This window comes from Geotrypetes seraphini, chromosome 10 (genome assembly GCF_902459505.1).
Source record: "Geotrypetes seraphini chromosome 10, aGeoSer1.1, whole genome shotgun sequence".
In the NCBI taxonomy this organism is placed as follows: domain Eukaryota; kingdom Metazoa; phylum Chordata; class Amphibia; order Gymnophiona; family Dermophiidae; genus Geotrypetes; species Geotrypetes seraphini.
The window spans coordinates 94,101,437-94,128,756 of NC_047093.1; the positions used below are offsets into that span (position 1 = coordinate 94,101,437).

Here is a 27,320-nt window from a genome sequence, read left to right on the forward strand (position 1 = left end):
ATCTGTGTCTCCTGGAAATGATTATGTAAAAAGAAGAAGCATCAAATAGCTTTCATACACCTCTTGCAAGAAAAGTAAACATACATAAACAGGAAACTTAGTAATTTTGCACATTACTTTCCTATAAATCCCCTAGATATATCTCTTCCTCTGCATATTCCCACTCTTTGCTGATATTTAAATTGTCCAGTAGAGTCTTTAAAAGCCCAAACCTAGAGCTGAAAAAACTGCAAATTGAAGTTTTTCCCTTGAATTTGATGCTTGATCAGAAAATTATTTTTAAAAAATTTAAAGCTCGTCCTGGGGATCGCTCAATGCCACTGATTACATAAAGCTCAGTTTTCTTAAAATTTGCTATTAGTTTTGCTTAATGGAGCAAATTTCTTGGTATTATAGCTATAACTTTAATGTTTTCACACTCAGCAATGATACACTTTATGCAAAAACTAGCAGTATTTTATTAAATGAACCTTCAATATTTGTACTCTATTGTGGAAAATAACATAAAATTAACATACTTCGCTAAAAGCTAAACACGAACACGTTGGTGTAGTCATCTACCAATGGCGTTCCAAAGCTCAAGCATTCAATGGCTTCTTGAAATAATCAGGATAAGGCCTGTGAGGCTGTTAACTCCTTGCAACAAGGCTTCACATTGCACTAGATTAGGGTGTTGCCAGTCAATGTCAGTTATCAGTTTAGCACCTCGCTCAGCTATGACATTAACCACCTTCACTGTGTTGACAAACTGTTCAGCAGTATAGAAGTTTGGTTCTTCAAACTACCTTTCCACTGGCTTTGTCAACCATTCACTGGTAACACCAAGAGTATGAAACAGGAAATGCGATTCAGGTCCAACCAAACTCCCAGTGACATGCTTCTGTTCACCTGCTTGAAAACTGGCTTGCCCCCAAAGATACTGTTTGGACACTGGTGTGTTCAACAGCTTTGAAGTAGAGGTCCCCATCCTTGCAGGAACTCAATTTCTCCACCCCATCCCCGCAAATTTTGTCACTGGCCCTGTAAGGTCTGCCTTAACCGCAAAAGCCTTGAACACTTATGAGTTTAAAGTGTTTGAGACTTGTGCAGATGGCAGGGGCAGGGGCAGGGGCAGGAAAAGAACTTGCCAGGACGGGAAAATGAGTTCCCACAGGGATGGGGAAAAATTTGTCCCCTTGTTATTCTCTACTTTGAAGCAATGTCCTGTTTGAGCAAGTTCAAAGAACCAATTGGTGATCCGTGAGGATATCATAAATAAACCTTAGAACATTAAATTATTCTAGACACACAAGATGTAGTATGAGGCAGAGAAAAAAAAAGAAAGAAAAAAGTACTTTATTAATTTACAGGAGAGTATATTTAAGTTTTGAGATTTGAAATGGAATATTAAGATACTCTGGCCCTGATTCTGCAAAGCGCATCTAAAGTTAGGCACAGTTTGGACGTCCAAAATAGGCGTCCTTTGTAGAATCTTACTCAGCGATGCTCAGCACTGTTTAGACATCCAAATTTTGAGACATCCTTTAGAGAATCGGGTTTTAGGCGAGAGTTAGACATCCAAACAATGTCTTTAATGTTATAATATTTTATTATTATTATCACGTTATTAGAATGGCGATTTTATGGTATTTTTCATTATAATATTGATACTGGGAGTTGGATCTGTTTAATGCTTTTATTTATTTCTCTTCCATCAGAGAGAGTGACTGGGATTCGCACCAGCAACATTAGATTACAAGGCTGTAGGTTTAACCACTGTGCTACACAATGAGCTAGCAAGTTGCATAGCAATTGTAAAACTAGGTCCTATAGGCATTGTAAAGGAGGTCTACTTTTGAGCATAGTTTGGGCTTCAGATAGACCTGAGTTCTATGGACAGAACTTAGGCACAGTTTGGACATCCTTAATGTGATCTGCTAAATAGCTCTCTGGGTTTTTATTTTTGCTTTATTAAGCTCAAAATACATTTAATAAGGCACCACATAAACAGGGCACATCAAAACAGATATATTGCATGCAAAACCTTCTATTTTTGTGGACAAACAGCAATGTTACTTGCTAATTAGAGGGAAAAAATCCATTAACTTGAAGCAGAGCAGATGAAAAAACCACAGCTTTAGGTTTCTTGCTAAAAAGTTACCCTTTGTTTCTGACTAAACAGTGCTCCAATCAGCTCATTACTGAAAGCAAGGAAAGCACATGAAAAAAAAACCATATAGATTGCATACATAACTTCATTTGCAAAAGCTTAAAAACTGAAAAAAAACAGATACAGACCTTAGCATGGCTTCTAGTTCATTGCAAATGGAGGTGTGCAGCTGCACAATGCTGACCTCATTGTGAGATCATCAAAGTGCACCTTCCAAGATAGAATTCCACAATTAAAATATGTGCTGAGATTTGAACCCATGACCTCTGGAAGATGGAAACAGAGCTTTTACTCATTCAGCCACAGCAGCTTCCACTAATGTCTTTCTACCTCGCATCTGATATGCTAGCTTAGGGATCTGCTAAGCTATGATCTTCTCAGGTATTTTCACATGGCTAGGATCCCCATAACTGAAAGGAAGTGGATGACACGCTTAGAATTGGAGTCCCTGGGAAGGTTTCAGCCAAGCAATAAGTATTAGGTTTTTGTGTTTAACAGTGTGAAGAGATATTTAGAGATTTTAATATGACTTGCCTAAGAAAAATAAAGAAGAAATATATTATAGTGTGTTTCACTTTCTCATAGGCGTTGTTCTCGCTGAAGATGATTATGAAACCCATCTTGGGTCGGAGGGCAGTTAAAAATTACACTTGATTGCATGCATGACTATGTTATTTTAATGTGGCACTGGAAGGTACTTTATCAGGAAAAGCACTTTAACACGGATTCAATTCAATGCAGTTAATGACATATGATAACAAAACACTGGACAGGATTTTAACAAGATAAGTACAGTTTCAAATAAGTTTTGAATGTTATGATTCATATGAAGAACTATATATGTAACTTTAACAACAGCGGATTTTGAGTAATGTTTAAATCATTGTACATAATGCTTAAGGAAGGAAGGGAACAGTAAAGTGCAATGATGGTTCCAAAACAATCGTGGTCTGAACTGCATTAGCAATGACCTGGTGGTGGCACTGACCACTTTACAATTATTTATTTATATTTATTTCAAAATTAGTTATTTGGTTATGAATTTAAATTTAATAAAATTTTATTTAATTTCATGAAATTAGATAACCTTGATAGGCGGTATATAAAAAAAATCCTAATAAACTTGAAAGTGGCATTAATAGCATATGGAATAATTTTCTAGAAAACCATTTGTTTGATTTCTAATATTGTATTGTATTAAGAAATACAAAAAAAAAAATGGAAAAGGAAAAGAAAAGATAAACAATGAAGGGAAAGTACAATAGGGAAGGGGAGTAATCTTCTTCAAAAATGTGAACAATGCACTGCTGAATAGAAAGTGAAATCCTTTCTTCCCAGATTTCCATATCTCCATAAAGCTATAATATCCAGGGTGTCCAGAAACCTTTGTAACCACCTCCTCTCCTGTTTTAAACGGTCCCTATCAGCTCGTGAATTATCCAATGTTGGATCCACTGTTAAAATAAATTCCTCCTCATTTAATAACTCCCTTTCTTTTAATGTTAAAATTCAAGTAATTGATTTAAGAATTCTTCCTGATGTGTAGTATGTATGCTCTCATTAGTATCACTTCCATTAAGATGTCCTACCCAAATCAACCATCTCCCCCAGCATCCTTATATTCCAAAGAGGACGGATATGAAAAAGGGGAGGAGATGGTATAATGGTAGCCAATACCATTATACCCTCTCCTCCCCTTTTTCTTCTCTGCCTTGTTGGAAACCAGCAATATGACTAGGAAATTTTTATTCCTTAACACCTTTTTATGTGATCTTAGCAGGTATGACACAGACTGCAGCTTTAAAACTTTTAGCTTCCTCCATCACTAGCTGCCTCTGGTGGGGTATGTTCAGTCCTTTCATGTTTAGTGCTACAACTCTAAGGCCCATCCTTCCTTTATTTCCTTGCCCTTCTGTTTATATCTCTCCTCACTATGTTCTGTCCTCTTGCAGCACACTCTTTTTCCACTTTGCTTCCCATTCCTTCCTTCCTTCCTTTTCTCTCACACCTCCCTCTGCAATCCCCCTTCCAGGTTACCTCATCAGGAATGATACACGTCAGAACAGCCGTTTCAGCGTGGCCAGTTCAGCACAGCCGTTTTATCATGGCCCTTTTAGCATGGGCTGTTTCATCTCTTAATATTAAAATGCCCTCTCAAAGTCAACCTTTTACCCTGTCAAAATCAATCCTTTTACCCAATATAAAATGAAACCTTATAATGCGCCTAATTGATCTGTGATGATGCTCCCCTCCTCTTTCACACCTTGAAGTCACAAGATGATGTGGAGGCAGGAGAAGACGACCACGGGTGGGTGAAGGGAAAGGAAAGACCACCAGTGGGGAAGGGGGGGTGAGGAGGGGCTATGCTTCCCATGCTCCCCCACCCCGGTTTTCAAACCTTGTTGAAGTTACCAGATGTTGCGGAGGCAGGAGAATACAACCAGAGGTAGATGAAGGGAAAGGAAAGAAGCACCAGTGGGGCGAGGGGGCCTATTCACCCCATCTCTTTCAAACCTTGCAGGTTCAGCAAGGTAAGCCCTCACCATTACAACAGCTGCGATGAAACAGCTTCAGTTAAACAGCCATGCTGAACTGACTGTGCTGAATTGTCCTAGACAGTACCCCACCCGCTTCTAGCTTTCCTATACTCTGATGCTCCATTCTCACATGGCCATGTCTCTCCCAGTCTGCCTTTTTAAATACTTTGACATTTTGCCTTATAATATTAAAGCCACTTGAAATAATAGGAATACATTTGTAGTTCTTAGCTTGGCAGTTCTGGGATTGGATACTCTGGTTAAATTTTCTCTGTAATTGTCTGGTCAAGTTCTAAAAATGTTAAGTGCATTTTTTATAAGCCCGCTCAGCTTGCAGAATGTTTGAAAAATAAGTCAACTAGGTTTTACTCTAAGCTTCTTTCCATTCCTATCACAATTGCCATCTTGAATGCATTTATACTCAAATATAAATTGGGCCAAGGTACCACTGCATTTGGTTTGTTGCAATCACATGTAGAAATTTGATTTCTATGGTTTCTTTTATGTTTTTGTTTCTTTATTGGTTTTAAGTTATGAGACCTAGATTCTCAAAACTTTAACACCGTCACTAAACTGTTTTCCGGCAGTTTAGCCTGTACGCAGTTAACGATGGATTATCAAAATGGATTATCTCCGACTCTAGCGAGGTTTTTAGCAGTCTCCAACATTAACATGCAAATGGGCTCTTCAACATTGAAATGAGCACTCCGGTGGATTCTTAAAAAATGCAGGGAACATTTTCAAAAAGCGGCATCGGCTTTTGGCGATTAAAAAAAGCGACTGGTCCAGCCAGGGGTGTATCACAACTCCTCTAACTCTCCTGCAGCAGTGGAGATGTCCACTCTCTCCTGCTGCACTAACCTCTGCGACTCGACTACCCCCCCGGCAGTAGGAGAGATGACCACTCTCTCCAGCTGCAGTACCTACCCCCTCACCCGACTGACCACCCCTCCTCCCGCCAGCAGGAGAAATGCCTACTCTCTCCTGCTGCACTAACTACCCGCTGTGACCCCCATCTCCGCCGTCCCTCCCCCTTACCTCAATCAAAGAGCTGGAGGGACCTGTATACCTTCATCGGAGCTGCTGTTGCATTGTCTAAATGTGAATTCCCCTTCCCACTGCATCTTAGGATGCACCAGGGAGGGACCCGAGGCTCTGACTGCCCCATGGATTTTAAGGCCCCTCCTATGAGAGGGTCTTTAAACAACCTGGGCCAATAAGAGCCTCAGGCCCCTCCCCAGATGCATCGTGAAAGGTCCTAAGGCTCCTCCTATGGGGTATCCAGGCCAATCAGAGCCTTAGGACCCTTCACGATGCATCCAGGGATGGGCCTGAAGCTCTGATTGGCATCTAGGAGGGGCCTTAAACAACATGGGGCAATCAGAGTCTCAAGCCCCTCCCCAGTGCATCCCAAGATACAACAAAGGAGGGGAATTCACATTTAGACGACGCAGCATTAGCTCCGATGAGGATGTACAGGTCCCTCCGGCTCTTCAATTGAGGTAAGGGGGAGGGGGCAGCAGAGATGGGGGAGAGGGGTCACTTGGGTCGTGGCAAGTAATTAGTGCATCAGGAGAGAGTGGACATCTCTCCTGCTGCCGGAGGGGGGAGGGGTGGTTGGTCGGGGGAGGGGGTAGTTAGTGCAGCAGGAGAGAGTAGGCATCTCTCCTGCGGGGGGGTTGTGTTGCAGTCAGGTCACAGTGGTTAATGCAGCAAGAGAGAGTGGGCACCTGTCCTGCTGCCGGGGGGGGGGGGGGGCGATGGGTTGGGTCGTGGTCAGGACGCGGTGGTTAATGCAGCAGGAATGTGTAGCATCTCTCCTGCTGCAGGATGGTTAGGGGAGTTGTGATACCTCGGAGATCTCTCCCACTGCATCACAACACAGGGGCAGGATTGTGGGCATCTTTCCTGCTGTTGCTCTGCTTTTGTTTTGGGTTTGTTTGGGTTTTTTTACGGCGGCATTGACAGCAGCATTTTTTTGCGCATGTGCCCATCAGCGCTAGGCCGGGCTTCAGATCTGGACAGTGATGGGCACATGTAAATTAGGAAATCTTCGCTGCTGTCCGCTGACCTCATTTCCATGCGTGATTTTTTAAGAATGTCTCAGGTTTTTGGATTCGGTATCTAAACGGCTGAAACTAAACTCAGATAAAACAAAATTCCTTCTGCTCGAAAAGGCCAAAACTCCCACCATTACAGAACTGAAAATTAAAAACACCAAATACCCAATACAGCCCGAACTCAAACTCCTAGGAGTAACGATAGACAGATGCTGCACAATGCAGTCCCAAATCAATAAAACATCCCAGAAAGCTTTTTTAATTATGAGAAATCTACGTAAAATAAGAAAATTCTTCGACCGAGCACAATTCAGGCTAATTGTCCAATCCCTAGTCTTAGGTCTACTGGACTATTGCAATTCCCTCTATCTACCTTGTCCTGCCAACATGATCAAACAACTTCAGACTATACAAAACACTGCCCTCAGACTGATCTACTCCCTGAGAAAATATGATCATATTACAACTGCCTTCCTAGACTCTCACTGGCTACCTATGCAAGCACGAATTCAATTCAAATTCTACTGTCTATTATTCAAAGCATTAAACGGCTCCGCCCCCCCTATCTAAACAACCGCCTAAACCAGATCCTCACCTCAAGACAAAGAAGAACTCCAAACCCTTTTGCCTTCCCTCCACTCAAGGGCACTCAGCGCAAAAAGATGTTTGATAATCTTCTGGCGACACCAGCAGCAAAACTTAACCACTCCATCTCCAACCTGTTGACGGCAATGGGCGACTTCAAAACTTTTCAAAAAGAAATCAAAACCCTACTTTTCAAAAAATTTATCCAGATATCTTAACCCAACCCTTCCTCCTCCTCCTCCTAGATAAATTCTCTCCCAAAACCTCCACTTAAATAATCTCTTCCTCCCCAAAACACCAACCAAGTATTCAGATCCCTGAAATGTAACGTAATCTTATTTTTACTCTAACTGTAATCTATTTGTTATATCACACAGTAACGTACTTGTACTCTAACTGTAATCTTGTAAGCTTGTATCCCTGTAGTACTGTGTCCCATTTGTTTTCTTCATTCCACCATGTTTCTGTTATGCCGATGATATCCAATATGTCATGTCTTGCTATTGTCTCTAGTTCCCCCATTTTGTTACCTAGACTTCTAGCATTTGTATACATACATCTAAGTTCCCTTCGCGTTACCTTTTTGGACCTTCTACTCTTGGCCGTCCCTGTAGTTTCAATTACGGTATCCTTTACTGCTCCTGTGTTATCACCCTTGTTTGCTGTGTGGTCGTCCCCTCCTGTGTCTGAATTGTCCCTTCCTGCTTTTTCTCCCTTATTTGCCATGAGGTCGTCTTCTCTTGTGTAGGAGTAGTTTTCCTTGGCTTCTTCGTCGGGGCATCCTGCTATCCGTGCCATCGACCGGTGGTCGACTGTCGGCTTTCCCCTATCTTTCAGTTTAAAGCCTTCTCGATTGCCTTCTTCATGTTGCCTGCCAAAACTCTTGCTCCTTCTTTGTTGAGGTGTAGTCCGTCCCTTCTGTAGTACTTGCTTTTTCCCCAGAACGCCGTCCAGTTGCGCACGAAGTCGAAGAAGGCTTCGACTTCGTGCGCAACTGGACGGCGTTCTGGGGAAAAAGCAAGTACTACAGAAGGGACGGACTACACCTCAACAAAGAAGGAGCAAGAGTTTTGGCAGGCAACATGAAGAAGGCAATCGAGAAGGCTTTAAACTGAAAGATAGGGGAAAGCCGACAGTCGACCACCGGTCGATGGCACGGATAGCAGGATGCCCCGACGAAGAAGCCAAGGAAAACTACTCCTACACAAGAGAAGACGACCTCATGGCAAATAAGGGAGAAAAAGCAGGAAGGGACAATTCAGACACAGGAGGGGACGACCACACAGCAAACAAGGGTGATAACACAGGAGCAGTAAAGGATACCGTAATTGAAACTACAGGGACGGCCAAGAGTAGAAGGTCCAAAAAGGTAACGCGAAGGGAACTTAGATGTATGTATACAAATGCTAGAAGTCTAGGTAACAAAATGGGGGAACTAGAGACAATAGCAAGACATGACATATTGGATATCATCGGCATAACAGAAACATGGTGGAATGAAGAAAACAAATGGGACACAGTACTACAGGGATACAAGCTGTATAGAAGAGATCGAGTAGGGCAGAAAGGTGGAGGTATTGCTCTATATGTTAAGGAGGGAATAGAGTCTGTTGAAATGGTTACAACAGAAATGAAAGAGAAGCTTGAGTCACTCTGGATCAAGATTCCTGGTCAATATGGCGCAGATACGAAAATTGGCCTTTACTATCGTCCCCCAGGACAGGCGGAGGAAACTGACTCAGAAATGATGGAGGAAATCAAACAAGAATGCAAGACAGGCAATATAATTATATTGGGAGACTTCAATTTCCCAGGGATAGACTGGAAACTAGCAACCTCCAACTGCGGCAAGGAGGCCAAGTTCCTGGAGGTGCTAGGGGATTGCTTCCTGGAACAAATGGTAAAAGAGCCGACAAGAGGCAACGCCACCTTGGACTTGGTCCTAAATGGCCTCACGGGACCGATAACAGAAGTGGAAGTCATGGTTCCACTGGGAACGAGTGATCACAATGTAATTAACTTTAAACTTGACATCGGGAAAGGGAAACATGCCAAAACCTTAACCACCACCTTGAACTTTAAAAAGGGTAAATACGATCACATGAGAGCCATGGTAGAAAAACGACTCGAAAAGAAGGTGGACAAACTTGAAACGGTAGATCAGGCATGGTCCCTACTGAAAAATACTATCACAGAAGCACAAGATCTCTACATTCCGAGGATTTCCAAAGATCAGAGATCAAAGAGCAAAAGAGAACCGGCATGGCTTACCAAACAGGTGAAGGAAGCCATAAAAGAAAAGAAGGACTCTTTCAAAAAATGGAAATACATAAAGACAACCGAAGCCTGGAACAAACATAAAGATGATCAGAAGAAATGTCACAAGGCGGTGAGGGATGCAAAACAGGAATATGAGGAAAAAATAGCCCAGGAGGCCAAAAACTTCAAGCCCTTCTTTAGATACGTGAAAGGGAAAAAACCTGCAAAAGAGGCAGTCGGACCCTTGGATGACCAGGGAAGAAAAGGGTACATCAAGGAAGATAAACAAATCGCAGACAAACTAAATTCTTTCTTTGCGTCCGTCTTTACGAAGGAGGACACCTCAACAATACCTGAAGCGGAGAAAGTGTTTGCAGGAGAAATAGAAGACAGCCTCACCACAGTTGAAGTGGACTTAGACCAGATATACTATCAGATCGACAAACTTAAAAGTGACAAATCCCCTGGACCGGATGGAATTCACCCGAGAGTCTTAAAGGAATTGAAGGTTGAAATCGGAGAGTTATTGCAAAAACTTGCAAACCTGACAATCAGAACTGGACAGATACCGGATGACTGGAGGATAGCGAACGTCACCCCCAATTTTCAAAAAAGGATCGAGAGGGGAACCGGGCAACTATAGACCTGTGAGTCTTACGTCTGTCCCCGGCAAGATGGTTGAAGCACTGATCAAGGATAGCATGGTCCGGCACTTGGACGCACACGACTTGATGAAACCCAGTCAACATGGATTCAGGAAAGGGAAATCATGTTTGACGAATTTACTCCAATTTTTTGAGACCGTGAACGAGCAAATTGATAGTGGGAAGCCGGTGGACATAATATACTTGGACTTCCAGAAAGCGTTCGACAAAGTTCCACACGAAAGACTTCTCAGGAAACTACAAAGCCATGGCATAGAGGGGGATATACAAAGATGGATAGGCAAATGGCTGGAAAACCGAAAGCAGAGAGTGGGCATAAATGGGAAGTTCTCCGACTGGGAGAAAGTGACTAGTGGTGTACCCCAGGGCTCGGTACTTGGGCCGATCCTTTTTAATATTTATATCAATGACCTGGAGGAAGGAACATCCAGTGAGATCATCAAGTTTGCAGACGATACAAAACTATGCCGGGCGATCAGATCGCAGGAGGATAGAGAGAAACTCCAGAGCGACTTGTGTCGGTTAGAAACATGGGCGGAGAAATGGCAGATGAAGTTCAATGTGGAGAAATGCAAGGTAATGCATTTAGGCAATAAGAATAAGGAATACGAGTATACAATGTCAGGTGCAACTCTGGGGAAGAGTGAACAAGAAAAGGACCTGGGTGTAATGATAGATAGGACCCTGAAGCCGTCGGCACAATGCGCGGCAGCGGCAAAGAAGGCAAATAGAATGTTGGGCATGATAAAGAAAGGAATCTCGAGTAGATCGGAGAAAGTTATAATGCCGCTTTATAGGGCAATGGTCAGACCACACTTGGAATACTGCGTCCAACATTGGTCTCCCTACCTAAAGAAGGATATAAAACTGCTGGAGAGGGTGCAGAGACGAGCAACAAAACTGGTGAAGGGTATGGAGAAACTGGAATACGAGGACAGACTTATAACACTAGGATTGTTCTCCCTTGAGAAAAGGAGACTGCGTGGGGATATGATCGAGACCTTCAAAATACTGAAAGGAATCGACAAAATAGAGCAGAGAAGATTATTTACATTGTCCAATTTGACACGGACTAGAGGACATGAAATGAAGCTAAGGGGGGACAGGTTCAGGACTAATGTCAGGAAGTTCTGCTTCACTCAGAGAGTGGTTGACACCTGGAATGCCCTCCCAGATGAGATTATTGCGGAATCGACCGTCCTAGGCTTCAAGAGCAAACTAGATGCATATCTCCTTAAGAGAGGCATGTAAGGATATGGTGGACTATAAATTACGCCAGGTGTACACCTGGCGGGGCCTCCGCGTGTGCGGATCGCCGGACTTGATGGACCGAAGGTCTGATCCGGAGATGGCATTTCTTATGTTCTTATGTTCTTATGTTCTTATGTTATATCACACAGTAACGTACAGTCAATTTAATATCCAATTTGCAAGTTCTTCCGGAATTAATCCAGCTACCTCTCCTCCCTTGTAACAAAAAAAAAAAAAACTGTTGTAACTTCACTGAAAATGTCCAGTTAGCTCTTTTGTAATCTGCCTTGAACTGCAAGGTATAGGCGGAATAGAAGTCCCTAATGTAATGTTAGCAGACCGTCGCTTTTTAACGCGGGTTTTTGAAAATCCTGCTCTGAGTTCTTTAATGAGTAGAATAAGAAAAAAAAAAAAATAGTACTGGGAGAGAGACTGGACTCAGAATTTCCTTTCTCTTTTAGGGGCCCTTTTTCTGTTGCTGACATGCACTCATACAGGAAAAATTGACTAGCGCAGGACATGCTAAAACACTTTGCATTAGTTTTACCATCTGCGTGTGCTAAGCATGTGGTATTTTTTTATATTATTTTTTGGAGGTGTCATGTTAGGGGTGACATTAACATATTCTTTTTTTTTTTTTTTGTTCAATGATTTTTATTGAATATTTCAAGAAATATACAGAAAGCAGTTTAAACACACAAAATCTGACTAAGAACCAGTGACATAAAATAAGACCATGTCTATAGTCATTAACATATAACCAGATTATTAAAAAAGTTCAAGGTATGTGCAACTGCTAGTAGAAGATATATGAAAAGCAGAAAAGCAAGGAGAGTAAATAAGAGAAAGGGAGATAGAGGGAGGGACAGAGAGAAAGCAAGAAATAGATAAGTAGAAAGAAAGAAAGAAAGAAAGAAAGAAAGAAAGAAAGAAAGAAAGAAAGAAAGAAAGAAAGAAAGAAAGAAAGAAAGAAAGAAAGAAAGAAAGAAAGAAAGAAAGAAAGAAAGAAAGAAAGAAAGAAAGAAAGGCAGAAGTGTCTATGGAGTAGAATGAACATATGAATCTAAGAATGACCAAGGTGATTTTTTCCGCACCATGTTCGTGGAGAATCGAGAGATCATGTTTTGCTCATATGCATAAGATTCAAATTTGTGATACATGCTTAGGGAATTCCACCAAAAGGTGTAGTCAAGTAGTGAGGGTGATTTCCAATTTTTAAGAATATGCATAAGAGCTGTTACAAACATGGCATCAATTAGTTTAGGCGGACAGTTTGTTTGTGCAAAACAAGGATGCTGAGAACGAAGAATTACAATGTCCAATGAAATCTCTTCTGAACATTTAGTTATAGATTTTATAGTGTCCCAAATATGAATCCAGAAGGAGTGAACCATAGTGCATTGAAAGAGCATATGATCAAGAGTCCCAGACTCTGTTAAACAGTTCCAGCAAGTAGAGTCTTGTTTTAGCTTCGCTTTCCACATGCGAAATGGGGTCCATACTGCATTCCACATAACGAAGAACATTGATTGAGAGACTCTGGAAGATAAAAGAGGACGATTTGTGGAAGACCAGAAAAGTTCCCAGTCTATGTCAGTTAACGCAGTCTGTAGACTCGAGTCCCAATGGTTCATTGACTGAGGTGAAAAGGTGAAAAAATGGTCCCTTAGAATACCATAGAAAAGAGATATCGCTCTACCCTTCATTAAGGCCAGAGTAGACCAGTGACGAACAGTGTAAATAGAGGTCATAAAGTCAAGACGCATATGTATTTTAGACAGTATTCCGGTAAGTATAAGCCATTGGGGATATATAGAGGGTGGAAGTGAATATGCAGAACAAAAAATGTCAAAAGGAACAAATGAGGTAGAGGAGACCAATTGATGAGCAAACTCGACCCCCGCCCGCTGCCACCTCTTCCATGAGAGGGATCTGCCTTTATTTTGAATTTTAGAGTTATTCCAAAGGGACATGAATGGGCTTTCACTAATAGAAATCTCAGCCGTTGCATCTAGAAGATGAAAAGCGTGCTGCGTTGCACTCAGCAAAGAATACTTTCTCAAGTGTCTAGGTATTGACACCGTGAGGAAGCAGGAGACGTGCAATGGTGCACATAAAAAGCGTTCCATTTCGAACCATGTTGGTTGATCCTGAGGATTAGAATCAACTATCCAATGAGCTCCATATTTAGCTAGAGATGCGATATAATAGTGATAAAAATCTGGTAGGTTTAATCCACCATTAATTTTAGAGGCCTTCAGTTTGGCGGACATTAACATATTCTAACTAAATAATGTAGACATAACATGGGGGTTATTAGTCTTCTTAAATAGGAGGCAGTAAGTGCTCCCACATTAATATTTTTAAATGGTTGTGCACTAATGCTAGCATTAGCACACGGCCAGAATTTCAACAAATGGAAAAATGCCTATTTTATGGAACACATAAGAAATGAGCTTGGCATGTCCTGAGTTAAGATATACTAATCCAACTCACACACAAGAGGACTAAAACTAAAGTCAATCCTTGCTAGTTATACTGCTCTCAGAACCCTGTGCCGTCCTCACATAACGTTCGGGACCATATTCACAGGTAAAAGGTATCTTTCATTGAGACAGTATTTTATGTGTAAACACCACAATGCAAGCTCATATAAAGTGCTGAGTGCAATAAATAAGTGACTTTAAAACAGGTATTTTTGTGCTAACGGTAACATTGTAGCACGTTCTTATTTAAAATACATGACCCCTGAAGAAGCCCTTTAACAGTGGCGAAACGGGTCCCGTAGGGCGTTTAGCCATGTTATGAACAACTAAGAACTGAACTACAAGCCAGCTCTTCATAAGATAAGTGCAAAGAGTTTTTTGCTACCTGTTTTAAAGTCACTTATTTATTGCACTCAGCACTTTATATGAGCTTGCATTGTGGTGTTTACACATAAAATACTGTCTCAATGAAAGATACCTTTTACCTGTGAATATGGTCCCGAACGTTATGTGAGGATGGCACAGGGTTCTGAGAGCAGTATAACTAGCAAGGATTGACTTTAGTTTTAGTCCTCTTGTGTGTGAGTTGGATTTGTTTTCATACGAGGACGCTTTTGCCTAATACAGAGATTAGGATATACTAAGCCTGTTTACTACTGCAGCTTAGTAAAAGAGCCTTTTAATGCTCATACTGCATGCTCATATAAAGGCAATGGAGGGAAAAGAGTACAATTACACTTAGCTATTCTACCCTTCCTGCAGTTTCTCTTCCCAGTGAAACCTTTTAGATTTTAGATTTCCTTACAAGACTCCCTGGCCTGGATGCACTAAAGTCACTGTACTTCTAATGATCATCGCTAAACTGGTTGAACCTGTTTAGCGACAAACTTTATTTTGCCGACTGATGTACTCAATGGCTCACCGCACACTTTTCCGTGCATCTGTTACAGCCTCTGATTTTCCATGCATCTGTTACAGTCTCTGACTCTGCTATGCAAACAACCTTTTTAGGTTTCAAAAGCCGACCTAACCCTGTGGGAAGGGCCTCAGCAGAGGTAGTGCAAGGATTTTAGTGAAAGGTGAGGATCTACCTCAAGGAGCCATGCAAATTTTACGGGGACCCAAGCTCTGTTGGACTCAGAAGATGAAGCTTCAGAGTCTATGCCTTTTATTTCTTATTTAGGGTCCTCAGCTCTGGGAGATTCAGCATCCTAGTTGGGAGGGCTGACCACCATCAGCTGGCAGCCTTGGATCTCAGAGAGGATCTGAGGGTGTGAAGGTTATTCAAACCCTCTGACCTGCAGCGATTGATAGTGGAGATGCTCCAGGAACTAAAATTGGAGCTGCTTCAAGCCTGCATGTCTCAGTGCTCACTCATTAGCAGCACCAGAGGACAGAATGCTCTTAAAAAATGACAAACAGTACAAAATACTACTTGGATGTTAACTAATACCCGTAACTAATTCCTCTAATGTTTAAAAATTTTCCTTGCCTTCAGTTCATTTTGTAAGACTAACTTCTACACATAATTCTACCTTTTTTGCTTCTGCACCCTATCTATGGAATCCTCTTCCTCACGAGAGGCTCCTGAGAAAATTAAAGAGTCATGGGATAGGTGGCAAAGTTCAGTTATGGATTAGGAATTGGTTATCAGATAGAAAACAGAGGGTAGGGTTAAAATGGTCATTTTTCTCAATGGAGGAGAGTAAACAGTGGAGTGCCGCAGGGGTCTGAACTGAGACCGGTGATATTTAACTTATTTAAAAATGATCTGGAAATTGGAACGACGAGTTAAGTGATTAAATTTGCAGATGACACTAAACTGTTTAAAGTTGTTAAAACGCATGCAGATTGTGAAAATTGCATGCGGACCTTAGGAAATTTGAAGACTGGGCGTCCCAAGTGGCAGATGAAATTTAATGTGGACAAATGCAAAGTGATGCACATTGGGAAGAATAACCTGAATAAGTTACCAGATGCTAGGGTCCACCTTGGGGGTTACCGCCCAAGAAAAGGATCTGGGTATCATTGAAGACAATACGATGAAACCTTCCGCTCAATGTGCAGCGGAAGCCAAAAAAGCAAACAGGATGCTGGGAATTATTAAAGAAGGGATGGTTAACAAGACTAAGAATGGTATAATGCCCCTATATCACTCCATGGTGCAACCTCATTTGGAGTATTGCATTCAATTCTGGTTTCCTTATCTCAAGAAAGATATAGTGACACTAGAAAAGGTTCAAAGAGCAACCAAGATGGTAAAGGTGATGGAACTCCTCTCGTATGAGGAAAGACTAAAACGATTAAGGCTGAGAGGAGATATGATTGGTACGACGAATGAGGTGATTAAATTTGCGGATGATACGAAGTTATTCAGAGTAGTGAAGACACAGGGCGATTGCGAAGATCTGCAACGTGACATAATCAGGCTCGAGGAATGGGCATCAACATGGCAGATGAGGTTCAACATGGATAAGTGTAAAGTGATGCATGTAGGTAACAAAATTTGCATGCACGAATACAGGATGTCTGGGGCGGTACTTGGAGAGACCTCCCAGGAAAGAGACTTGGGAGTTATGATCGACAAGTCGATGAAGAAGTCCACGCAAAGTGCGATGGCGGCGAAAAGAGCGAACAGAATGCTAGGAATGATAAAGAAGGGGATCACGAACAGATTGGAGAAGGTTACCATGTCGCTGTACCGGGCCATGGTGCGTCATCACCTGGAGTACTGCGTCCAGCACTGGTTGCCGTACATGAAGGGGGGTTTAGCCCCCCTATACCTGGTCGCCCATTTCAAATTAGACTATTCCACCAGGCCAAAACGCAGAATACAAATATTTAGCCACCCAATAATAAAAAACTGCCGATACAAAAGATTCCTTGACAGAACTCTTGCGTTCCAAGCAAATCAACAGAACGACTGGCTAGGCAATCTCATAAAGCACTCTTCATCCTACCTTAACTTCAGAAAACTAGTCAAAACCAATCTGTTTAACCGATTTGTAACCAAGAACTCTTAAAGCCTTTCCCCTGTATTCTACTTACCTGTACTTGACGCCCCCACAATGTGACTTTCACCCTGTTTTTCTTCCTCCCCACAAATATGCATGTATTTAAAGACATCATTGTTATTCTAAGAATTCATTGTATCCAAGGACTTCATTGTTATGTCTTCACTGACTGTCCAGTTCTTCTTATTGTAAACCGCCTCGAACTACTTCGTTGACTGTCCAGCTCTTCTTATTATAAACCGCCTAGAACTACTTTGGCGGTATATAAAAATAAAATTATTATTATTATTATTATTATAGTATTACTCAAAAGGGTCCAGAGAAGAGAGACTAAGATGGTTAAGGGGCTGGAGGAGTTGCCGTACGGTGAAAGATTAGAGAAACTGGGCCTTCTCCCTCGAACAAAGAAGACTGAGAGGGGACATTATCGAAACATTCAAGGTACTGAAGGGAATAAACTTAGTAGATAATGACAGGTTGTTCACCCTCTCTAAGATAGGGAGAACGAGAGGGCACTCTCTAAAATTGACAGGTGATAGATTCCGTACGAACGTAAAGTAGCTCTTCTTCAATCAGAGAGAGGTAGAAAACTGGAACACTCTTCCGGAGTCTGTCAAGGGGAAAACACCCTCCAGGGATTCAAGACAAAGTTAGACAAGTTCCTGCTGAATCGGAACGTACTCAGTAGGGCTAGTCTCAGTTAGGGCGTTGGTCTTTGACCAGAGGGACGCCGCGTGAGCGGACTGCTGGGCATTGGTCTGACCCAGCAGCGGCACTTCTTATGTTCTTATGAAGTCTACAAAATCCTGAGTGGAGTAGAACAAGTACAAGTGGATCGATTTTTCACTCCATCAAAAATTACAAAGACTAGGGGACACTCAATGAAGTTAAAGGAAAGTGCTCTTAAAACCAATAGGAGGAATTTTTTTTTCACTCAGAGAATAGTTAAGTTCTGGAACGCGTTGCCAGAGGATGTGGTAAGAGCCGATGGCATAGCTGGTTTTAAGAAAGGTTTGGACAAGTTCCTGGAGGAACAGTCCATAGTCTGTTATTGAGAAAGACAAGGGGAAAGCCACTGCTTGCCCTGTATAGGTAGCATGGAATATTGCTACCCTTTGGATTTTGGATAGGTACTAGTGACCTGGATTGGCCACCGTGAGAACAGACTACTCTAGTGAACCTACTTATATTAAATTTAGAAGTCTATTAAAAACTTATCTTTTTGGTTTAACATTTCCCTAGATCACAGGCGTCAAACTGAAGGCCTGCAGGCCGAATCCAGGCCACTGGCTATTTTATGCGGCCCGCGATCCAATGCCCCCGGTCTTATCTTGTGGCCGGCTCCCTCCTACTCACAGCCGCAGTGTGCACGAGCATGTCCCTCGCCTCATCCAGAAGCATTCCCTCTTCCGTGTGGCACAGCATGGAGGGAGGGTGACAACAAAGGTAGGGGGATGTTGAGAAGCATACAGTGTGCTTTGTGTAGTTTACTTTTGTGGTTAACCATTATGTGACAGTGTGTGTGTGTGTGTGTACCATTATATGACAGTGTGTGTGTGTGTGTACCATTATGTGACAGTGTGTACCATTATATGACAGTGTGTGTGTGTGACAGTGTGTACGTACGTGTGTGTGTACGTACATGTGTGTGTACGTGTGTACGTACGTGTGTGTGTGTGTGTGTTTTAGTCTGTGTGTGTGTGTTTTAGTCTGTGTTTTGGATTTTGGCTCCTTAATGTGACTGAGTTTGACACCCCTGTCCTAGATAGAATTTCATTCTAAGGCAGGGGTCCCTAACCCCCAGTTCGCGGCCTGCTGACGTCTGACAGACGGGCCATGAGAGAACTACCGGCAACAGGCATCTCTTCCCCTCGTCTTGCCATCTCCTTCCCTTCAACTTCGCGGGTGCTCCAGAGTTTTCTGTTTCTGAGTATCTGGATGTGGCAACAATCTCACAAGTCCCACACAACTGCCCCAAAGCTTCTTCTCTGATGCACTTCCTGTTTCCGCCTGGGTGGCTTGCGTCAGAGCAGACTCTTTGGGGCAGTCATGTGGGACTTGTGAGAATGTTGCCACATCCAGATACTCAGAAACAGAAAACTCCGGAGCAACTGCGAAGTTGAGGGGAAGGGAGAAAGGTGGCCTGACGGGAAGAGGTTCAGTGGCGCTGAAGGGAAGTGGAGGGAAAGGGGGAAGGGTGAAAGGGAGAGAGAAGAGCAGATTCTGAAGAGAAGTGAAGAGAGAGGGAGGAGCTGACACTGGATAGAAGTGGGAAGGGGAGAAGATACTGGTTGGAAGGGGAGAGAGGGGAACAGACGCTGAAAGTGGAGAGAGAGAGAGAGAGAGGGAGAGCAGACACTAGAAGGAAGTGAGGAGGAGAGAAAGGGGAGAAGACGCTGGATGGGAGGGGAGAGAGAGAGGGGAACAGATGCTGAAAGTGGAGAGAGGGAGTAGACGCAAGAAGGAAGTGGGGAGAAGAGAGCGAGCACATACTGGATGGAAGGAGGGGATAAAGAAAGAGCACATGCTGGACTGGGGGGAAGAGGACAGATTTAGAGAGATACTGGAAGGGGTAAGGGAAAGAGGTGGTAAGCTGTAGGAAGACACAATGAAAGGGAAATTGAGGACTGGAAAGTAAATAGACAAGAGGTAGAAAACAAATTGATAAGGAACGATAGAAAATAATAGGAAGGGAGAGGAGAGAGAGATACCGAAGCATTGCAGGACAGGGAGGAAACAGATACCAGATCTGAAAGGAGGAGAGAGATACTAAAAACTACCTGAGGGAGGGAGCGAGAGATGTAAGGGAAAAAGACAGATGTCAGTGCATGGGGGAGCAGAGGGAAGAAGATAGGTGCCAGACCAATTGGGTGTGGGGGGTGGAGGGAGAGAGTTTCTGGTAGAGGCATAGAAATAAAGCAGATGCCATATGGAAGAGGCAGAGAGAAGGCAGATGGTGGATGGAAGGAAGAGAATGACAAAAAGATGAGGAAAGCAGAAACAACAAAGGTAGAATTTTCTATTTCTTTTTTGGTAGAAATGTAATGTCTATTGTGTATAAAACTGCCCTATGAACCCGCCCCCAAATTCCCCCCCCCCCCCCCGGTCCTTGGAAAAATTTGCTTCTATAAAATAGGTTGTTGGTGTCAAAAAGGTTGGGGACCATTGTTCTAAGGGATAATTGGTATTATGCTGGATTGAAACTTTGGGAGGGATTCTTCAGTTGCAGTCTTTACATTTTATATTCTGTATTTTTAATGTTATATTTTAAGTTGTTGGATTTTTTTTATATGTATCTCCTTTTGTTGGGTTATTGGATGACTAAAATGGGCTTCAGGTTGTTCAGCTATGCTGATGATATTACAATAGTTATCCAATGTTGTAATACGTTATACAATAGTACTCAATTTATTGAGTCTGTGTTAAGCATGATGGAATCCTGGATGCAAAAATTCAAGCTGAAACTAAATCAGGAAAAGACTAAATTCTTTTTTGTGTCATCACAAAAGATTATTTTTGAACCAATAATTAAGATCAATTCAGTATCATTTACAATAAGTTCTACAATTAAAATCTTGGGAGTGGTTTTTGATCAGTGCTTGACTATGAAAAATCAGATAGATGCAGTGGTTCAGAAGGGTTACTATACCTTATGGAGACTTCGTACCATCAGATCCTACTTCGATGCTACCGCCTTCACACTCTTAATTCAGATATTACATTTGAATATTCTAGATTACTGTAACATTGTATATTTGACAAGTACTAAGAAAAATTTGGCCAGGTTGACTTTGGTTCCAAATACTGCAGTAAGAATGATTTATGGCCTGAGGTAGTAACATAGTAAATGACGACAGATAAAGACCCAAATGGTCCATCCAGTCTGCCCAACCTGATTCAATTTAAATTTTTTAAATTTTTTTCTTCTTAGCTATTTCTGGGCAAGAATCCAAAGCTCTACCCGGTACTGTGCTTGAGTTCCAACTGCCGAAATATCTGTTAAAACCTACTCCATCCCATCTAAACCCTCCCAGCCATTGAAGTCCTCTCCAGCCCATCCTCCCCCAAACAGCCATATACAGACACAGACCATGCAAGTCTGCCCAGTACTGGCCTTAGTTCAATATTTAATATTATTTTCTGATTCTAGATCCTCTGTGTTTATCCCACGCTTCTTTGAACTCAGTCACCGTTTTCCTCTCCACCATCTCTCTCGGGAGTGCATTCCAGGCATCCACCACCCTCTCCGTAAAGTAGAATTTCCTAACATTGCCCCTGAATCTACCACCCCTCAACCTCAAATTATGTCCTCTGGTTTTACAATTTTCCTATCTCTGAAAAAGATTTTGTTCTACGTTAATACCCTTCAAGTATTTGAACGCCTGAATCATATCTCCCCTGTCCCTCCTTTCCTCTAGGGTATACATATTCAGGGCTTCCAGTCTCTCCTCATATGTCTTCTGGCGCAAGCCTCCTATCATTTTCGTCGCCCTCCTCTGGACCGCTTCAAGTCTTCTTACGTCCTTCGCCAGATACGGTCTCCAAAACTGAACACAATACTCCCAAGTGGGGCCTTACCAATAACCTGTACAGGGGTATCAACACCTTCTTCCTTCTACCGGCTACGCCTCTCTTTATACAGCCCAGCATCCTTCTGGCAGCAGCCACTGCCTTGTCACACTGTTTTTTCGCCTTTAAATCTTCGGACACTATCACCCTAAGATCCCTCTCCCCGTCCGTGCATATCGGCTTCTCACCTCCCAGCATATCCGGTTCATTCCGATTATTAATCCCCAATTATTAACTCCTTCTTACTGTAAGTTGCATTGCCTCCCAGTGGAGGACCGGGTGATTTTTAAGTTAGGATGTTTATATTATAAAGATGCTTTTGGTGTGGCCCCACTTTATTTTGTTGATAGATTTGTTATCGTGATATATGAGAAGAGTAGAAAATCTCATGCCCTATTTACATTCCCTACAGCTAAGGGCTGTAAAAGTAAGAAACATCATGGGCATTGTCTTTCTATCAAGCAGCTTATTACGACAAAGATTTCCGCCCATTATTGATTAGATCTACATCATATACACATTATAAGAAAACTTCTGAAGACTTTTCTTTTCTCCAAATTTTTGGCTAACTAAATCTGTGTATACTTTTCCCTCTGAATTCGCGGTTTCAGTATCTGCGGATTCGGTTATTCAATATTTCTTTTTATAAAAAAAACTACTACATTTTTTGGCTTTGTTTAAGCCATCCAAGCCTCCCGGAACCTTACCTGGTGGTCTAGCGGTGAAGCAGGGCAGGAGCGATCTTCCTATGCTCCTGCCCCGTGCAGAGCCGTCATCAGAATGGCTGCTATGAGTTCCCGTTGTAGTCTCGAGACTACAATGGGAACTCACGGCAGCCATTCTGATGATGGCTCTGCATGGGGCAGGAGCATAGGAAGATCGCTCCTGCCCCGCTTCACCGCTAGACCACCAGGTAAGGTTCTGGGGACGCAAGAGGGAGGCGGGGGTGGGTCAGAACCGGCCGAGAAGTTATTTGCGATTTTTCACACTTCGCAGTCCAGCTCTGTACCTAACCCCCGCGAATACCGAGGGAGAAGTGTATTACATTATCTTTGTATTTTCTCATAGCATAATCTTTTTGTTAACAGCACTGAACTTAGGGTTATGCGGTCTAGAAATTTGTTATTATGCTATGTATGTTATATGTTATATTATTTTTGTAAACCGCTAAGATGTTATGGGGGAAGCCACTGCTTGCCCTGTATTGGTAGCATGAAATATTTCTAATCCTTGGGTTTTGCCAGGTACTGGTAACCTGGATTGGTCACCGTGAGAATGGGCTACTGGGCTTGATGGACCATTGGTCTGACCCAGTAAGGCTATTCATATGTTCTTATAGAGAAGAGCGGTCTATAAATACAAATAAACAAACATAGTACCTGTTTATTCTCACATCCAGAGATTACTAAGATGTTACCTGATGGATGCTGAGTTTCAGCAGTGGTTTGCTACACCTAAAGTGGGTTCACTGGTGGTACAGGTTACGAAGCGAATGTCACTCCCTATTTGAAAGGGGTATAGTCCTCAGAATACACAGGACCGCAAAATAGACTTTGTCCTCAAAAGATAATTCAAGGCTGCTGTGCTGGGATTGAAAGTGACAGTGGTAGCATCTTTTATTGCCTGAGCATGCCACACTTGGCTAGGCTGGGCTTCAGATCTGGACAGCAGCGCTAATCCCCAGTTCCTCTTGGAGGAGATTGAGTATGTTGTGGATGCTCTGTTTAACCTTTTTAGGGTGTGCCCCTGGCCGCCAAAAGGGAATGGGACAGATAGGCTCAGCACAGGGCAGGGCATGGAAAGATCGTTTCTTCTCCATACACTGCTGGACCACCAAGGATTAAAAGTGGCAGGTAAGCGCACCGGGAGGGGGGGGGGAGGGAATTAAAAAAAAAAAAAAGTTAGTCAGCCAGGACGGGAGACAGGAGGCATCCCTCCTTTCCCGGCCTACCACTAGACCATCAGAGGTAGGAAGGTGAGGCATGGTGCAAAGCCTGACATGGAGTGAGGGGGCTGGGTATGGAACCTGGCAAGGAGTGAGGGGGGCTAAGTACAGAGCCTGGTAGGGTAGGGAGGGAAGAGGGCTGGGTGCAGAGCCTGGCATGGAGGGGGGATGGGTGCAGAGCCTGGCAGGGGAGAGCGTGAGGGAGGGGACACTGGGTGCAGATCCTGGCAGGGCATGGCACTTGAATATTAAGACCCCGTCTTATAGTCAAGTCAACCATTTTTCCTCTTTTTTGGGGGGAAAAATGAGGGTCTCGACTTATATTCAAATCGACATATATACGGTAACTAGGACAGAGGCAACATTCTGCACCAATTATATTTTAACTAAAAACTACAAGCGCAATATTCAGAAAATGCTGAGCTCCTAAATATGTGCCCTATTTTCATCCAAAATGAAAATGTATCTTAATTTAGGACCTTAAAAATCATGCTCATAAATTTAAGCCTGGCATTCTTTTGCATAAATTTATTAACCTAGTGCTGAAAATCAGTGCTATGCCCCTAACTTCTACTTACCGTAAATTCAGCCCTATTACCACAAACATTTTATGCTCCTAAATTTGAGAGTTTAGTGAAATTTTGAGTAAAAATTTATTCACTCAACGTAATGAATTTTCAAAGAGGTCATCCGGTGTCAGGTCAAAAGCGCGCCGGGACAAAGGCGCGCCCAGACAATTGAGCGCAGCGCGCGCCGCCGCACCGCTCTAAATTACTGTTTTTAGGGCTCCGACGGGGGGGCGTGGTGGGGGAACCCCCCCACTTTACTTAATAGACATCGCACCGCATTGTGGGGGCGTTATGGGGGTTTGGGGGGTTGTAACCCCCCACATTTTATTGAAAACTTCACTTTTTCCCTGTTTTTAGGGAAAAAGTTCAGTTTACAGTAAAATGTAGAGGGTTACAACCCCCCAAACCCCCATAACGCCAGCGCAATGTCTATTAAGTAAACTGGGGGGGTTCCCCAACAAAACCCCCCGTCGGAGCCCCTAAAAACTGTAATTTAGAGTGGCGCGGCGGAGCGCGCTGCGCTCAATTGTCGGCACGCTCTTTTGTCTTTCGCGCCGTTGTCTATGAACCGGTCATCCAAGGGTATTGAAGGAAATTAGGGAGGTTCTGGAAGCTCTACTACCTGAACTTTTCAATGTTTCTCTAGAATCAGGCATGATACCGGAGAACTGAAGAAGGGCAGGTGTGGTTCCTCTTCACAAAAGTGGAAGCAAGGAAGACATAGGGAACTACAGGCCAGTAAGTCTGACATCTATGCTAAGTAAAAGTAAACACTTTTAAAACAGAGAATAGTAAAGTTTCTGGAATTCAGCAGATTACAGGACTCAAGGCAACATAGATTTACTAGAGGCAGGTCTTGTCAGACAAATCTGATCAAGGTTTTTGACTTGGTGACCAGAGAATTGGATAGAGGAAAAAAACCAGATGTAGTGTATTTAGATTTTAGCAAAGCATTTTACAGTGTTCTACACAGGCATTTAATAAATGAACTGAGTGCTCTCAGTATGGGCTCCAAAGTGACAGACTGGGTCAGAACTGGTTCAATGGAAGGCAACAGAGTGTAGTGGTCAACGTAGATCGCTCTGAGGAAAGGAATGTTACTAGTGGTGTGCCTCAAGGTTCTGTTCTTGGACCTGATCTCAATATATATACTTTAGAGAGGAAAGGCGGGAGATGGGAGAGATGATAGAGATGTTTAAATACAATCAGCAAAAAATTGTTATTTTAGCTTAGTGGTGGGGATACCCCATGAAAATACATTTATAATAGGTGGAGAAAAAGCCTCAACTTATCAACAATATACGGACGGCATCCCAATGAGTTTTTAAGCCAGTCCTGCTCTGTATCATAGGCAAAAAAACGCCACACGTTTCAAAATGGCTTAAAAACTCATTGGGTTGCCATCCGTATATTGTTGATAAGTTCAGGCTTTTTCTTCACCTATTATAAATGTATTTTCATGGGGTATCCCCACCACTAGGCTAATAACAATTTTTTGCTGATTGTAATTATACTGATTGTAATTATTGCTGATTGTAATTATTGCGATTTGGATTCTTGAGAGATGTTTAAATACCTAGGAGGCATAAATGACTCTTCACCTTTGTGAAGCTCTCTGTAACTCACAAAACTATGTTTTCTGTGCAGGGTCCAGTTTGTTGGAATACTCTTTCTTTGGAGCTTAAGCAGGCCCCTACTTTGATTCAGTTTAGGAAAGGTTTGAAAACAGCTTTATTTGCACATCGATTTATGAGGTTATAAATTTGGCTGAGATGGGACTTGTTGAATACCTTTCTTTGAAAGCTGTATGACCTGCTTTTCTTATTTAGTTTTTATGATGTTTTTAATTTATGTGTTACTGTGCGTGGGAGGGGAGTTCTCTCTTTTTTTGGCTTTCATCAGAGAGGTTCTCTTTAGTGATGATTTCTTAATGTATGTTTTGTATTTTATTGTATTTTGATTATGTATGTAACTTTGGAACCCGCTTAGCATTGTTGGATTTGCGGGATATAAATATTTTAAATAAATAAATAAATGCACATGCGGTGAGTCTCTTTCAATTGAAACGAAGCTCTGGAATGAGAGGGCCTAGGATGAAGTTAAGAGGTGATAGGCTCAGGAGTAATCTAATGAAAAACTTTTTTACAGAAAGAGTGCAATATGCATGGAATGGTCTCCCAGTGTAGGTGGTGGAGACAAAGACTGTCTGAATTCAAGAAAGTGTGGAACAGGCACTTGGGACAGGCGGATGAGCAGACTGGATGAGCCATTTGGTCTTTATCTGCCATCATGTTTCTATGCCAATTTATGAGCATAACTCTCAAGGTTAGAAACAAATCTTTTTGACTATTGAGCACTATGCTAACGAAAGATTAGGTTTCTTACCTCTCTCTGCTAATCTTCTTTCTTGTAAATCTCCTCTGGAGGCTGAATGGTAGGGTAATGTAATTCCTCTAGCTTTGATCTGCAGTAACTACAAATCAAGTTCTAGCCCCTCCCTATGTGGATATATCTTGTTACATACCCTGGAACTCCAGTCTGTTTCCTGCAGCTTTGACTGCTGGTTCTTTTCTCTTCTGCTCATGATTAATTTCTAGTTACTTTATTTTGTTTTTGGTGCAAGTCTTGCCCTTGTGTTGTGGATGAGCCCTGCGGGGACATCCTTTGGCGGGAGACTGCATACTTTTATATTTACATTGTCTGCTTCTAGGGGGTTACCTGTTAGTTAAAACTGCAATAAGCTCCTCGGACAGCCTGCAGGACAGATCGGGGCTCCAGGATCGGGAGTTAACTCTACCCGGGTTTGTCCGCTATGAGTAGACAGAGGTACAGAGAGACTGCACAGTTCTGTGGAGGTGCAACCAGGATCGGACTGTGTACCTTCCCTAATTGTTCTGGAGGTCCGAATAGTCACCAGCTGGGGTGAACAGGCAGTTGAGGCAGTCAGAAGAAGTGAAAAATCCAGTTTTCACAGCTTCCTGAGGTAATAGATCTCCATGCATGCTTGTCAGCTAGCCTGCCAGTACTATTATTTGCAGCACAACCACTTTGAGTACACTGCATGCATATGTGTATTGGCAATTGGGGGGTTTCCAAAAATGGGTTTTGGGTGTTTTCCCTGTATGTCCTAACCCCCCTCCCCCATCTCTAAAAATGCAAAATCACCATTTTCCCAGGTTCCCTGAATTTTCTCAGGCTGTTTTAGGGCAAAATTGGCACCCGCGGCAGCAC

The 27,320-nt window shown here is 42.6% G+C and overlaps 1 protein-coding gene across 11 annotated transcripts in view; it reads right to left on the reverse strand.

Moving 5' to 3' along the window:
• Positions 1-27,320, reverse strand: part of EHMT1 (euchromatic histone lysine methyltransferase 1) — a 642,972-nt gene that overhangs the window by 381,342 nt on the left and 234,310 nt on the right. The gene's annotated exons all lie outside the window — the stretch shown is intronic.